Source organism: Andrena cerasifolii, chromosome 2 (genome assembly GCF_050908995.1).
Source record: "Andrena cerasifolii isolate SP2316 chromosome 2, iyAndCera1_principal, whole genome shotgun sequence".
Taxonomy (NCBI): Eukaryota; Metazoa; Arthropoda; class Insecta; order Hymenoptera; family Andrenidae; genus Andrena; species Andrena cerasifolii.
The window spans coordinates 7,503,054-7,520,741 of NC_135119.1; positions in this window are offsets into that span (position 1 = coordinate 7,503,054).

A 17,688-nucleotide genomic window follows, 5' to 3' on the forward strand; every position below is an offset into this window, starting at 1 on the left:
AATAATACGGTAATCAGCGCCTCAATAACGAATCCGCCCGCCGATTCCGCAACGAAATCTCGCCGCGTAGCCGTTCGTAATTATGCGTCGAAAGTTCCGCGTAAACTTTCATCCCCGCGCCACCCCCCCCCCCTTTTGTTTCCACCAGTCAGCTTCTTATTAACTGGCCTGGTTAGCTCGGCCTTACCCGCGGCGGATACAAACTTTCCGGAAGTCTAACGAGGAAATCTCTTGAAAATTCTAATCTCGGGGAGATTGTGAAACCGCGCTGGGACATTCTATTTCGTGATCTGGAAATTTTTCCGGATTAAGCTCCTCCGCCCAAGCTTTTCATTGAAACACCTGAATGTAAAGCAGCTCGTTAAAGGAAAATCGAGAAAAATCGCTTACTTTTAAACACTGCGAATATCTCTGGAAAAATTCAATATTCTTAAATTACGATTTTAAGTTATTAATTCTTTCGCGCCAAGCGTCGGATATAAGGTGAATGTCCCAGTTTCTGCTCATGTCCCCAATTCTGCTCATTTCGTATTTTTCTTATTGTTATGTGCGTTACGTTTGTGCTGTAGTTGCAACGGAATATTACTAAATTATTTAAACATTTACGCGAGTGTTGCACGAGCTCGGAGCAATACATACATCGCTATTTTTCGTGAGCAGAAATACGGACATTTAGAGGATTATATATTTAATTACAAATTACTAATAGTTAAACATCTTGAGATATCTTTCTTAAATAGGTTTTGAATTGGTTGGTTTATTATTAAAGAATTAATCATTTACTCTGCAAATTTTCATCGCAAACAAATTTTTTACACCTTCTTTATGACGAGTTACCTCTTAAATCAGCAGAAATTAGGACATTCACCTTATCCGACGTCCGTAAAATGATCCAAAATGCCAAGCGTTGGATATGTTCGACGTCCACGAAACAATTCCAAAATATATATATATATGTATATATAGATGTGTGTGTGTGTGTGTGTGTGTGTGTGTTTGTGTGTGTATTGCGAAAGGGTTAATTAAATTGGCTAGTGCCAAAATGGATTCAAAGAAGCAAAAGGGGTAGGTATAAATTACCCTATCGGCTTCCAGGCTTACATAGATCTATCCTGTTTTCCGGAGTTTAATTCCGATTAGGTACTCCACTCGCACCGCGTGTTGCACGATCCGATTCGCCGATGTCATCGTCAGGGATATTTTTTCATTACTATTCAGAATATTTTTCTTCACCGTCACCCCAAACTACTCCCTGGATCCCCACTGTCGATTGGCGGGAAGGCGTTAAAACCTCTGGAGACCTCTGCAGCATTAACGTGTCCGTGCAGACTCGACCCGTCACCCAAGCCCCGCTAGTCCCGCAGAGAAGCACAATTCGCGATACTCCAGAATCGCCAGATTGGTGGGCAGACAACAGGCCGAATAATTGATCGCGAAACGATCGATGTCGTGAATTGATAAGGGGCGATCGTCGGGTTGATATCGCGCGGACGAGCGGGGATGAAAAATGAAAAGGATAGTGGAAGACGGGGGAGGGAGAGTGGAGGTGGGGCGAGGGGGATATGGACATCGGCGGTGGCGGGCGATGCTGATGGCGGTAGTGTGGGCGTCGGCAGAGCAAGGGGTGGAAAATGGGCTACGGAGGGTTGTACGAGGCAAGTACGAAGAGGGGGATGGACGCGGTCACCATGGCAACCATGGCTGGGTTTCAGGGCCCCGGCCGATGGTTTGGGTAATGTTCCGCGCCTTGGAATGGATTTCTCTCGCTCCGCTACCAAATGGGGTTAGTCAGTACTAAGCACACGCCTGTTCTCTCTTTTCCTCCCCCTCCTCCTCCTCCTCGTTTCTGCCACCCCTCCGCGCCGCTTGTCCTTTTCTTCGCGATATCCCCGTTTATCATATCTTTCTGTATCGTCACGCCTTGAATCGCCGTTATCAATTATGTACTCGACGTCCCGTGTCGCCGGGTGCTGGCGGAGAACGATCGCATTCGGCTACCTATACATCATTCGAGTTCCAGCCGTGACGTTTGTTGTCCATTTTACTCGCTTAGGTAATATTAAGAGACGTTAACAGCGAAGGGACATTCCGGCGATGGTGCTTAATTCGGCATTGGGCAGCGGTATCCTCTTTTATAGCGGCGCTTGTTATCGTCAACAGAGGATAGAGCGGAACGAGCGGTTTATTGCGACGCCGACTAGCCTCGCCGCTGGTGTTTTAAACTCTTCGGGGGAGGTGGTACGGTTAATGTCGGCGCCGATATCGCGAACTCGATAAGGTCAAGATTACCAGGGGCGTCGAAAGTTGTTGATTAAACTCCGCAGGGACTTTGTGAAGGGTCCATTGAACGGGTGACAAAAATGGCCCGTTAAACGGGGCGCCGCGGGAAGCTGCAGCGAATCGTCAACGCAGAACTATGACTGCCTGTTTATTTCCCTGGGAGCCCCGGCGTTGTTTACGCAGCGTCGTTAAGAGTTCTTACGCTCCGGAGCAAATACACAATTTCCCGTAATTACTTAACGATGCTCCCCGAGGGGCGCGGGCAGTGACGAATTGCGATGTAATTACATTTTACGGTGCAATTGTTACTGATAATAATGCCGTACCCGGTTCTCCGGAAGCTTGTCTCGCTGACTTTTCGACGTTCGAGTTCCTTCGCCGCTTTGATCCTGTTATCTCTGTTTGCTGAACGGCAAGTCCTCCATACACATTTCCCTTTTCTCGATTCTGACGCCAAGCTTCTGGACTATCTACCCGTCGAAACTTTCGCGAGTTACATAGTTGCCTTTCTCCTTTTTGTGTGCTATTGTCGAAGGTCGCCTCGTTAGTAGGCAGATAAATGTCTTGCGCGCGATAACGAGGAGACATAAGCTTAGGCGCAGGTCATCGAGGTGGGTTCTTCGGGAAGGGTCGTAGTGTTAATTCCTTGCGGAGGATTGCGGCAGCGCGTTGCAGCGGCATAACGAAATCAGCCGGCGGTGGAGTACGGCTGATATACCGGTCTAGTCATGTACTTGATGGGTTTTCCGCTAACGAGAGTTAATTGCGGCATAAATATGCCGCTTATGAACGGGTGAAGTGATTACGATAAGCTGGAGAGTCGTAACGGCGCCGCAGCGAAGGAAACACTCGTAAAATCACGAGGGCAAACAATGAAAACCGATACGCGGTTATCGATGCATTTCGGAAATCTATAAAGCAGGTCAGCGATTTACTCGCTACCCAGTCCCGCCCGACCGTTCGTTACTCTCCGGCTGTCATTAGGTACCTACTCGATAACTGCGTGCAACACAGGCGCCTTGGAATTCTTTGAACCGCGTCTGTGCTTTTATATGTACATGTACCTAAATATCTGTTTTTTTTTTCGTTGGAGCCTGATCTAGGAGGGCGCAAACAGAGCAACTAACGTAGAGCGGCAAAATTGGTAGAGGCAGAAAATTAAAATCAATAAAAAAGTAAAAGTTTTTGAAAAAGCGGTAAAAAAGTAGGTAATGCATGTTTGAATTTAAATAGTGTCAAATTTATAAATTGTTTTTAAGTCACCCATGAGAGTTAGAAGATTTTTTGAAAGTTGAAAATGTTTTTAAAACTTTCTTAATGTAGACATTTTGTGATTTTGTGTTCACGTTACTTCTTTATTGATTTTTTAAGTAGTTTATAAGCTCTTTTTTAGATTTCAAAATAGGTACCTATCTCCGAGCTATATATTTAATTTTGTTGTTTTACTGTTTATTAAATTTTTATAAAAAAGCTTCTGTTATAATCAGAAATCTATCAAAAATGATACTTTAAAATATCTACTTATTTATAATTGAATATAAAGTGCGGCAAAAATCATTTTTGCCCAGAGCGACTGAAGAGATAAATAGACCTATCCCCGTTTTTTCGGTAACATAGGTGCAACGTGGAAGTTTCAAGGGTTTTGGTGAACTTCTTGGAGAGCAAATTATCCCCGTGCAAAGCCCGAGTCTGCGAGACCTTCTATTCGGGTGACTGCCAAAACTACCAGCTTAACGCTGTCTATAGTTTCGTTTTCCAATTTAACATCGCGATGTTTGAACGGCCCAGGAAAGGTTTCACAACTATTATCCACGGTTCATAACATTTCGCTTGTGTTTGCATTCGTCGGACATTGGTTATCGGAGCATTGATAAGTAAACGCGAAGGAAATACTTGCTCGCTTTGCCAGGCATTTGACCTGGATACCTACAGCCAGTTTCTGTCTACTCGCTCTCTTTCTCTCCATTGCTTTCCCCGCCTCTCCCTTTCCTCCGCCCTTTCGTATACCTTTTTCCTTTACTAGCTGGCGTACACGGGGAGCTTCTGAGCACCTTACACAAGCAACGTGGCTCGCTGGCGTGCCATGTGTGGTGTTAACGACGGGCATCGATTCTGGTGTCTCAACGAAACGATCACTTTCAATGCAGCACGGGTAATACGTTATAATAATAATAACTCCATTAATACCATTTCCCGCGGTATCATAGATTCCTGCAACTCCATTTTCAACCCTTCATTTAGCCAAGAGAATGAATGGGGACGGCCGACAATTAAATATTTCACTCGGCTCACCGTTACACGGCTGCCCGGGGATCTCTTTGTTTTGAAATATCCTTACCCATGGTTGCGCGCTCGCCGAGAAACGGTTTCACTTTCGCGTACCGTAACAGCGACCGATGAATCGCGCCGCAGCTAAGTAAACTAAACCGATCATTGAGTCGCGTAGCTTTTCATCCTTCCGTTCGCGATGCTAACGTACACAGTGGCACGACCATGCTCGCGTAACAGCTAGCGGAACATAACAAGAAGGCGGGCAAGACAGATTTTCTTTGCCCAGGAAGTTCTTAACAATACAATATCTTAACAATATCTTTTTGTTTCGAGGGCCCCCCAGTACCAGTATTACTCGGTAAACCCGCTTGATGGAGCTATGTATGCAGCGAACCAATACTTTAGCGACATTGACCCGTTTACTGGCTCCCTAAGTTCGTTTTTGTCGTTGCTAAATAAGCATGTTACTGACTTTTGAGCAGACAATTAGCGTATAGTTTATAGTATTTACTCAGTTACGTGTTACCTCCAGAATCTTAACTGATCAGACTCTGTCATTCCTACTGATTATGTATAGTTTGTATGCCATGGGCATTCCCGTTAATTAATAAATAATAATAATAATAATAACATCCCCGATTCTATCGGAGGATCATAATCAGAGGCAAGAAATACTTCCAAGTCCCAACTTCTTTAGCTTTTAATATTCAAGCGTGTTCGCGCGCTTCTCGGACCTTGAGCATTTTTCATCAAAAACATATTTTGCCTGCGATTTAATTTTATTCTCGCCGCGGCCGGCAAGTGTGCCGGGCGCAGGAGAGCGGCGGATTGCCAGTCGCTTTGGCTTGAATCGAAGCAGGGAGCTGGATCGGAAGTGGAGGAACGAACGGCACGTGGGAGCGTGGTCGTGCCAGAAATGGGACAGAAATAATACCGGGACAATCCATATCCCCTGTTTCGATAAAGTCACGGCCGTGCATGTGGTTCAAGGCCGCGCGCTCGTGGCCTCCGCGACGCGGTCTGACCTCCTCGACGAATTGCAGTTGCGATCGGAGTGTCGGGTTTTAGACGTGACTTGACCTGCCTTAGCCAACACTCGCTCGACTCTCGCCCGTGCTACGACCACCTACGTGGCGCGACACCTCCCGCACCGAGTCCCGCTGTCCCTGGATCCTTCCTAATTTTCAGCGGTGTCTTTGCAACGGTCTGTCGAGAGCACGAGAGCCTACTGACTTGAGTGCAGGAACGCGAGGATTCACTGCCAGCGGCGACAGAAATTGCGTTTCAATTCGAAGGTGCGGTTGTCCCGTGATAAGCGAGGAATGATGCTTGCCGGGTGATGAATCGTTTTTATTCATCCAACCGCGAATACTAGTACGGACGGGTTTTCGAAGAAACAGGTCCCTGTCTACTTGGAGAGCCGTCGGATGGATATATCGGGGTCGCCTAAAGGTTAACGGGACTGAAAATAACAGGCGATAACTTCTTCAATGCCGTGGCATTCGCTCGAAAAGTAAACAAACACTCGCGCGCACGTAAGTCGCGATAAGGTATCGGCGTGAATTCGCTCGGGGTTTCTGGTATCTGATCATACACTCGCGAGGTGTGTTAGATACCGCGGCGAAACGTTCTCGTAATACGTACAGCTTTGATCGTTGACACCAGTGATTCGCACTTTATTGCGCCAGCTGTTGAAATTTTGGCTGATTAAAGCTAATCGTTCGGCCAGTGAGACCGAGTAAGCATAGATCGATGTAGCTCCATGTTAAAGTTCATCGGGAATTATCACGACAGTTGGAATTTTAGGAAACGTCTTAGAATCTTCTACGGGATGTTCGATGGTTTCTCACGATGTCCGCGAAGATGATATACCTGCGAATCTTATTCCCCGGTTCGAAGCACAACGCTGTCTCTGACGCTGGTCCCTCGCATTTCTTCTAGAGATGCACTGCAAAATCACTAACAGTGGTTTATTACAGTAGTCGCAGAAACGCGATCTCGGTCCTGAAAGAAGTAAAATTACGGCCGTGATTTGTTTAACTCGAGTGAATTTGCTTACTGTGATCGTAATTCTTGATCATGATTGAATTATTTTTTATAAAATACTTCAATATAGTTTGTGTTATAGTCAAAACGCGTTAATGCAGCGAGTAGGGGAGACTGGGTATGGTTGTCACGCGGGTAGGGTGTCACCACCGCTATAACAAAGCAACTATAAACAATAGGAATGTACTAATAATCCATGGCGACGTGTAAACATGTCGCCGCCTCCTTCCTCCATCATTCAATTCGCTGCGGAGTCGCATGATGACACGTGTCATTGTTTGCTTTCGTGCGCTCGAAGTAAATTAGACCGTATTTTCTATGAAGTAGGTTATTTCTCAGTATTGACTATAATATTGTTTAGGGATTGCAAACCGGTAAATCGGTAAATCGGTTTGAAGCTTTTTTTCACTGATAACGTAGTAGATATCGACGGAATTATGCGCTACTATTTCTCGCGATCCACCCGCAAATATCGAGAAATACGTATTTCTCACGATCCACCGGTAAATATCGAGAAATACGTAATTTAATAATCACCGGTAAAAATTTGGCGATTTACCGGTAAAAATTGGATGTATAGCAATGTAGCGCATAATTCCGTCGACATCTACTGTGTTATCAGTGAAAAAAAACTTCAAACCGATTTACCGATTTACCGGTTTGCAGTCCCTAATTATTGTTGCATTATTCTCGTAGTTCAGAGTTTTTTTCTAACTTACTGTAATGATTTTTTTGCATTTTTTTAAAAGATTTTAATACATGAGTAGATAGGTGGGATTGTTTAACGGGTTGGGTCAAGTTGTCACAGAACATTTGGAAAGAAGAACGAAACAAAACGAGTTATTTTAGCCGATAAAGAAAAAAATAAAAAAAAGAGAAAAGTATCAACAATTAATAAAGATGACAAAGAAAATGAAGAAGTCTCTGTATTCAGAAAGCAAATCCAGAGAAATTGGGGTTCAGTGATAAAGTTGTAAACTGTTTGTTAATAACGTTTCTAAGTTTAATTTTGTGTTCAAGACTATAACAGTTATAATTACAATAAAAAAATGATATTACTCCTTTAATTGAATCGGCTTTTTATTAATAAACTTAGCTATCCAAATTTGTGACAACCAACTCAGTCTCGAGATATATTGTCACAAAATAGTTCCTGCAAATAATGTGAATTAGCTCCTAATCTGACAAAATCCACCGGACCAATTTTTATTATAACGTAGGACGTACGTAGTTTATATTAATCTAAGTCCGAATGAACTTCCCTGCAGCTATAACTCGTAAAAAAATGAAAATAAGAAAATCAGACAACCATACCCAGTCTTCCCTACATACATTCATAAATAGTCAACGTATGCACACACTAATTTGATTGGCTAACGTATTCGCATACACATTATACTTTTTAACTAAAGTGAAGGAAATTGGTTAATTGTTTTTTTTTGATATTTCAATTATGCGATTTTTTATAAGCATTTCAGTGCAAATTTTTATGTAAAAAATTAAAATCAATTCTTCAAACTGCAATAATTTCCAAAATTATACGAATTTTGAGAAAATCCTACGCTAGGTGGAAGATAATATATTCCAGTTTATATATCTTTTTGTATTTCCTTCTCAGACGATCCAGTTATCCCCGTGAGTGTGGGCCAGTTTTTTTTTGCAGTCCTCCGGGAAGCCATTTTGTCCGCTGCCATTTTGTACAATTTTTCCTAAAAAAAAAGTTTCTAGCAAAATAAAGGTTGCTATAAAACTACGGTAAACCAACCAGTAATTGACCGCATACCAGTGAATGACCATTAGGCAAAGAAATATAAATTATAAATTATAAATTTAAACATTATTATATGTTTATAAAAGGAGTGTAGTTGCACTTTTAATATCCTATATTTTTAGTTACGCGTATTATAAGTACAATTCTTATTAAAAGTATGCGGTCATTTACTGGGCTTCTACACGTTTTGCATTTTATAATTTTTTTTTTTAAATTACGATAAGAATAAGCAATTATTTTTATAGAAATTTCAAGAAAAATAAATTTAAATGGAATGTCAACAGTTGTTTTGTTGTAATACATAAATATATTCAAGTATTAATCTCAAAGATCCATAGATTCAACAATTCGGTCATTCACTGGTTAGTTTACCCTATATAAAAATCCAAGCCCTATATTTTAATTCATACGAACAAAAAATCTCTAACTTTGTCTATTGTTAGTGTTTTCAGGGTGGGGTCCCTCCTTAAATAGATCAAGAACGATTACATTCGTTCAAAATATAAAAGTGAGATTCTATAAGAACAGTGAGGAGTTGAAAATGAGAAATTAGAAACTAAGGTTATGGGACGCGTGAAAAAGAACAGTTATGCTCCCCACCAATCAGAAGCGATCACGAAAAATCACGAGTCACTGTGAAAAATCACCGTGATTGGGAACGAACGTAATCGAATCACGAGTGATTTACAAATAATAGTCCTAGCCAACACTTATTTTCTTCCGATTCCAAAGTACGTTCGCGCGCGCGTGTGCTGTCCGTGTGTCGGGCCATATAATTAAGCAGGAACGTGTTTGGAAGGGCGAATAAGCGTGCTCGTTTGCGTCAGACCTCTCGCCCCGCGCACTGACCTACCCTTGGTTAGTCCTTGAGATTGCTCCGAGGCTCACGGCGACATTTCACCGACAGCACTCGAACCTTCCTTTCGTATCAAGATAGGCCATCCGGCAAATTACGATGATTTACATAGACGATTGGGCGTCCCTTCGCTTCGATGCATCCACCCAACGAGCCACCGTGCGATTCCGCTGAATTTATCACGCCGGTTAGTCGTCCGACGACTGCCCGTTCGGATTAGTCTTTTTGCCCTTTGCGAATCTCTCGACAGAATCCCGACGTCGCGCGCGACCTGTTACGCTACTGGCACTCTTCTGAAAACTCGTTTCAAAGGAATTAGCACGTCCCGTCCGCGTGCACGATATATAAGGAATTCTACGGCAGCGCGATCTAGTTTCGCCGCGGCGTATGACGGGAAACAGGAGCGGACGGAAGAATGGCCGTGCGAAATAAACAAATCGGAGTACACCGTTACGAAAGTTATTACAGTTACACGTATATTTAGCACGGCCGACTGCCGCAACCGTGGCCCTCGACAGTGGACTCGCACTGGCATTCAGCCACCATTCCCACGCACCGTCACATCGTGAAGCCGCATTATCTAATATCTCCCTTTCATACGCACAATTTATTCCGTAATTGCCATTCGATTTACGCGCGTCTGGCTCGCTCGAGGAAAGTCCCCCACGATCTCGCCGCGGATTGCAGCGAGCGCTGCGAGCGTTTCGGGGAAGCGAACTGAAACTGAACAGAGAATACCTAACTGCGCCTCTCGAAATGCTGCTGGCAGATTGGTTCCGCGGTAACGATCCCGCCAATTTATTACCGCCGTGTTATACCCGATTTATTCTAATTTTACGGCGCTGTAGTTCCTGGGATACGATGCGTTCGAAAGCGTATCGGAATGAAATCTCGCTTAACCGAGCCGTTAAGGTGCAACAAGTAAAGAGAAATAAACCGTGCGGCTCCGGGACACGTGACGACAGCTTGGCTTCGATCGCATCGCGGGAGCACGTTATCCGAAGCATTCCTTCGTGCAGTTTCCTGTATATCGGTAACACTTCGGTACGTACTTCCTGCGCCACCTGCCATCGAATCAGTTTTACGCGTACTTAAAAGACACACGCGTGGACAGACACCCGAACGTACATCCCAGGACTCGACGCGTGAACATCGCCGTCGAATCGCGGCCGATCCACTCCAATCAACCGCGATGCAATTTCCCGCGGCAGGAAGCCACCGAAAATCCGTTCGAATCGAATCCATCGGAATCTGATCAACTCGAGCCGTCGGGAGGTAAAAAGAAGCCGACGACTTAACAAGGAAGAAAATTCGGCGCGTGATTCGGCGTGGCACTCGTGAGCTCACGAAGCTCGAAGGCCGAGAGTCGGCGCCGTGCTCCTGCTTCTATGGGAATGCCGGCTGATCCGAGTGATTTGGCAACAGCGCTGCGCACGGTGCACCGGCCGCAACGTTGCAAACGTTCGATGCACGGTCGGCGTACACGCGCGTGGATCGTTGCTGCGTGTGCGCGCGGGTGTGCGTGAACGCGGACGACGCGGCGTCGAGAGATCGAAAGAGCGAGCGACCGAGCCGAGCGGCCGACGGAACACGCGTCCCGCGAACGCATCGACGCGACGGTTAGGGAGCTTTCTCGCGTGTTACCTCGCGCTTACGAGGCACGCGCTCGCGAATCAAGTGCACTTTCAAGGCTGTCGGCGGAAATTCCCTCCTCCTTCGCCCTCCCCTCCCCTCCCCCCCTTCTCCTGCCCCTCCTGCGGCGACCTCGATTCGAAAAACTCCCGGTGGCACGTGTTTCCGCTCCAATCAGTCCCGTTCGAGAATGCCTCCTATCGCGGAGCTCGTGGCATAAAAATTCCGATGAACATTGTTTTCGATGTGTGTATCGCACTCGCTGGTTGACATGTATCCAGCCACGTTCACCGCGACCGCACGGTTTATCTCGTTTAACCTTATGTTGTATTGTAAAACGGACATGAGAGACTGCACTGAAAACACGCGGGATAATCAGTTTAACGCGATCGCTCGAAATGTTTCTATTGTTCCCGGCGATACCAAGAAGCGTTTCAACGAGGCAAATGTTACGATTACCATGAGATAACTTTTTCAACGTCACGTTACTTATGCGGCACTGTACCGTACTGTTGAGATCGTAGGAATGTGACGCAATTATCATAAGACGTCGAATGTGCAGCATCTAATCCGTTTCGATGTGAGGCCGCGCGGAGTCGAGCGTTTTCTTTCTACCTTCTTTAGCGAACGTTTGTGTTCGCAGTGTCCAGGGGCGGATTTGGAGATTTGGCGCCCATAGATAAGCGTCTGCCACCTTTTCTGTGTAATATATATTTATTAGTTATTATTATTATTGATCGTCTATGTTACTCTAATAGAGGAAACCTGAATGTTTATAAAAGGCATAGACAAGAAGGGTAAAGGCGAGCCTAACCGCGAAGTATAAACTAAACTGAAATAGGGACGACAAAACAAACATTACAACAAAGTAAAAATTAACGAGTAAAGTAGTCTTAACTTAACTTAAAGAATATTAGCAATATTAGCTTGAGACTTTGATATCAGAGGCTAAATATCATCAAATAATTTTATTCAAAAGAGTTGAAAGAATTTTAAAGTGACAACTGGTGTTCCTGATTTCTCGATATTTTTTGTTTCTCGAGAAATCAGGAATGAGATCATATTTCTTGAGAATTCTCGAGAATTTTGTTCTCGAGAAATTGAAGAAAATATTGGAAAAATTATATTTTTGGAATAATGTTGATAATATTTATCAAAAACACAAGAAAACTTTAACTAAACGATTATTCCTGTCTAATTTATGCAAAACTTGTGTAAATGAAAAAATAGATATTAAATATAATTGGTAAATTTATTTATTTAATACAAAATTTGTACAAAGCGAAACATTACTTTTTGGTTTTAAAATTTATTTTTAAGTAGCACAATGCGTGTAATGTAACGTCAGCGAATCTATTTCTTTTTTATGGCAAAATCTGTTACTGTTATATTTTCAGGATAACTTTTTTTAAATTGGTCCAAACGACTTGCGTTTTTCCGAGAAGCTAGAATGATTAGTTTAATAGATGACGTATTTCGTCGTTTTGAAAAAAAATGCAATTCGTCGGAATAGCGAAGAAAATACTGCAGGTCGGTTTTTCAACTTGTTTTTCTGAGCCTTTATTTAACTAAGTTGTATACATGCTGAAAAATTCATCGAAATCGGTTGACGCACAACCAACAGGCATCGAAATATGTAAAATCTTTAGGCTTATCACAGTTATCGGCCGAAAGCTGTAATTTCTACTTTTAATTATTTGTAGCTCATAGTTAACCGATTTCGATGAAATTTTCAGCACGTATATAACTGACTTAAATTTACAAAGAGGAATTTAAATTTTCATTACAAGCTCAGATGAAAAGTTGAAAAAGCGACCTTCACTATTTTTCCCGCTGTTCCAGCCAATCGCATTTGTTTTCCAAACGACGAAACACGTTACCTAAGTAGTCAAATAATTTATCCGACTTCTCAATAAAACCCAACTCGTTTCGACCAATTTCAAAAAAGTTATTCCGTTTTAAAGGATGTGCCAATAATCTGTTGGCTCACTGTATATATAAATTCGCCCCTGGTAGAGTCGACCGCAGGGATTCGACGGACGGTGCATCTGTCACGTTCGCTGCGAGCGTTATCGAGAGGATACGATAAAATTCGCAGTGGTGCGTTCTAGTCTAATGGAACGAAACAGTACCGCCGATAAGAGGAGCGAGCGTAAGAAGCTCCGCGCTATTGTAAGGACACGGGCAACGTTTCCATGGCGGCGGATGAAATATCTATGCTTAACCGCCCCGACAAGGGGTATATGTATGTATGATACGTAATGCATGTGCCTGCGCCGCTGCCGTGGTTTTATTTCAGGCTCGGTCGAGATTCAATTGGAGAAAACGAGGAAAGCTCACGGGCGAAACAGTGTATTCGGCGTTGCGAACGGGGAGAGAGAAAGAAAGGGGGAGGGGGGGCTTTCGAAACGCTTTGGGCACTTTCATGCATTGCGAAAGATTCAAACGGAGGCCGGAGGAGAATGATTTGGGTCGTGACCCAGATCCGCTGCTCCGTTCGCTCTTTCTCTTTCTCTCCTTTCGTTTTTCCGCCGTCTTCTTCCAAGTACGCCGCTCGTTCGCGTTGCTACACCGTCGAACGCCGTAATTGGCCCCGGCTGATCGCCGCCTTTCGTAGGGATTACCGAGAACTCTGCAAGTGGCGCGGGACTGACAAGGGGACCCTCAGGTTTTGCAATTTCAGAAAATTTGGATACTTAGTGTACTCGAAGGTCTTCACGCGGACATTAATTTCTGAAAGCAGTAAGACGCGCTTTTCAGCCAAATTCGAGAAAATCGACTTCGAAAAATTCGGAGGTCGCTTATATACAGGGTGTTCCTCTACCTACGGTCAATACTCTAGGGGGTGATTATACAGGCAAAAATAAGACGAAAATCAAAAGTGACGAAATTACGGTAATGGCTTCGTTTTCGGGAAAGTTGACTTTAAATTTCACCTAAATACATGTGCATTGTAGGCGCATTCGTATTTAGGTGAAATTTAAAGTCAATTTTCTCGAGAACGAAGCCATCACACCACAATTTCGTCGCTTTTGATTTTCGTCTTATTTTTGCCTGTATAGTAACCCCCTAGAGTATTATTATTATTATTATTATTATTGTTACGAGCCGAAGCTGAGGGCAATGAGAGTGGCGGCTGCGAGGCCGAGGATTGAATTTGTTTGTTGGAGTTTGTTAGTAGCGGACGAACCGGGGTCTGGTATTCCCGGGAGCCGCTATAAGGAGGTTGGATGTCGTGGACGAACCGGGGTCTGGTATTCCCGGGAGCCACTAGGAAGGTAAAGTTTCACGGACGAACCGGGGTCTGGTATCCCCGGGAGCCGCTAGGAAGGTGGATATCGTGGACGAACCGGGGTCTGGTATCCCCGGGAGCCACTAGGAAGGTGGTGTCGTGGACGAACCGGGGTCTGGTATCCCCGGGAGCCACTAGGAATGTTAGTTTAGCCTCGTAACTTTATAATGCGATACCCCTTGAGCGGTAAAGGGGTATCTTTGTGGGTTGGTCTCAAAGAGGAAATTCGGATGATGATTGAAGAGAACACTGAATTTATAATTACTAATTATATTCTGTATATAATCTCAGTCTTTTACAAATGTTTAAGTGTTTTTGTCGCGGTACCTAGGTCCACTTCTCGGTTTTGACGCACTGAGAAATGCGGGGGTCTCAAAAATAAGAGTTAACAGACACAACACCTATCAGCAACTCTACGTACTGTATGGTAAAAGTTGGTACAATGCCCGAAGGAAAATACTACTTGGTCTCGCAAGCCTCTTTCGTCTACGCGTGTTAGTCTTGAAATGAGCCCCCGAGTATTGATTCGTGGCCCTTTTTATATCGTGAAATTCGGCTAAAAAGTAGTGGGGATATGAATACCTTCATTGAATATTAGGTTTTCCGGGAAAACTCGGTTGCATCCCACCACTGTAGGAAACTGTGACCCCGCCGGGTCACGCGCATTCCGGACACCCGAAAGGGTTTAAGAGTTCAAAGATAGGGCTGCGTACGTAACATTATTATTATTATTTCCAAGGGAGAACCCTTTAGTATACAAAGCTTGAACATTTCAGTACAATAAATATATATAAAATAACGTAACATAAACAGAAAAAATAAAATAAAACGGAAAATATAAAGTAACGAGGAAAACATAACAATATGAAACGACGACATCGCCAAACAACTGAGCGCAAATTAAGGAGATGGTAGTCTCCTAAGTACCAGAGTCCTAAACGAGGCGAAGGAGGTCAAGAAAATATCTAATTCAGCAGGGCACTGGTTTAGCTGCTCCATAGCACGATTAATGGGATCGGCAGAGTAACAATGATAATTTGGGACTCGGGATACAAAAAGGGGTCCCAGACGCAGTGACCGTTGCGGAGCATGAAAACAAATCCTTGCAACAAGCTCTTGACAGTTAATCTGACCGTGGAAAACTTTCTAGATGAATAGTAAGGGACCTCAGAATTTTTCAAAGTCGATTTTCTCAAATTTGGCTAAAAAGCGCGGCTTACTGTTCCGAGAAATTAATGTCCGAGTGAAGACCTTGAAGTACACTATGTTTCAAAATTTTCTGAAATTGCCAAACCCGAAGATCCCCTTGATAGCGCGATGCACGCTCGAATCACAGATCCGACGATCGAATCTTTGAATATATCACTCACGACATACCCTTCTCGCTTGTCTTTCGCCTTGTTCCTCTAATCTAGCTGCCGAGCGCTTTATCAGGCTCGAAGAGCGCGCGCCGTTTTACCGCTTCGTCCGCGGCTGGAGCGAAGGCGGATTCGTAAGTGGCACGACTTCAACGAAATGAGTCATCTTTAAACGGTTTTACTAGGGGGATATAAGAGCATCTTGTCCGCGCATCCGTTGGTAATCTTCGCTGGAAATTTGCACTTTGGAGAAGTGCCAGCTCGTCGGTGCGTCTCCTGGGCTGGTGTCGCTCAAAATCGGCAGCCGACAGTCTTCCTGCGCGACCGAAGATGACGCGGATGACGGGCGATTCCAAGTGTGATTAATATCGCGCCGTCTCTATCGGTCGCGGTGTTCGCCAGCGCGGTGTCGACAACTTGTTGGACATCGGTGGGAGTCGTGACTAGACACATGCGAAAGTTACTCAACGTCTTCGGTGAAGTCGGCAAGGTTTCGCGTATCGCGCGTACCTGTGTACTCGTAACAGGTCGGGCGACTTGGATTTCGTAGCGGAAAAACTCGCGCGTGCGCCGTGCAATTTGCCGATCTTGATACGCGATTGCCGCCGCGGAGACAAAGCGGAATTCTACCGGCTGGCGATGGCCCGCGTGGAAGTTTAGGGTGAAGCGATTCGAGAACTCGCTTCCCCGCGTCACACGGCCTGCCGCCGAACTTTCTCGCGACGACGAGCAGTTATTACAGTTCTTTCTTTTCACTCGTACTCCTCCATTATTAATTGGAACTTTTCAGGGCACCCGCGACTGGGTAGGAAGATTGCTGTTTGCTTAACTGGAGCGCGCCGGGGGTTGAAATGTTAACCAGTTTGCATGCGGACTATTACGGATAATGCGGGAGGATCGAGCGGAGGATGCTCGAAGCATAAAGGAGGAGGCGGTACGGTGCTATTAATTTCGTTTCGGCTTTTTTAAAAAGAGACTTCCCGGCGATATTACACGAGGAGCCAGCGCTATACATCTTCTGGAAAGTGTCCAGAGGCAGCCAGGAGCCACGGCAAAGTAATGATCCCTTTTTTTGGAAACTTTCCAATGTTTCCCGATTCGATAGTTCTTATGTTTGTCGGCCCTCGTGATATTTCGCGTGCGAAGGCAAGCCGTCTTGTATTATTTTACCATGCGCTCGTGGAGTAGGACGTAGACACGCGCAATTATATCGATATGTTAGATTGTACTTGTACAGTATCGTAACTTTTCGTTGGCTCGCTGCATTTTCCATGTACGCGAGCAGATCGCTCGCGAATTACGACACTGGGTTTAGGAGAACTTTCGGATATCTAGGACTCTGCTCGATTCTAGATAAAATTTAATTAATTAGAGTGGCCCGGAATATCGTAAGGAACACATATCTCCCTTTGTTCGCGTAGAGTGTAGAAGATAAAATTATATTCGTGCGTTAATAAGTACGTATGTGCCCTCTGGCTCCACATATCCATACGCTCGGCTTTTGTCGGCTCCACGAGTACGTACACTTTTCTTCTCCTCTACTCCGTTACATACTGTATCCCATAATACACCTGTGTAATAACCTATCTCCGTCCCGCATCGTTTATCGTAGCATTCCGAGGTAAACGAGAGAGATACGAGCGCAAAACCGGCGCGACACTAGTACTCGTGGCTAAACCTCTTACCGATTCTCTCGACAACAGTTACCGCAGTGAATATCAAACGCTACGACGCACAGTGGTCCGAGTATACTACATGCTAGCTGGACAAAATTATTTTTTCGCGGTATTGGGGTTCAAATTGTATCACAGTTTATTATTTCACCAAAAATATCGATAAAATAAAAATATGACTAAGTCGATATAGGAGAAAGGACAAAACGACAGTAGATATTGTGCTTTAACTATAATTATCAGTTATAACATTATGATTATTCCTGTAATTTCTAAGTTTTCTATGGAATTTTAAAAAAAAATTCGAACCACAGTTGACTCACCTAACATAAAATGGCTATTAAAACAGTATTTTACTATATATTCCACGTCGTTTCACGCAACAAGGGTTGAATGTACGGAAAGTAGAGACTTTCTAGTTTCTTTTAATCGCATGATCGATCTGCAAAAATTTGCAAAACTATGTTTTGTGAATTATTTTCGAGTGCGACGCTGGGCAGGAGAGATAG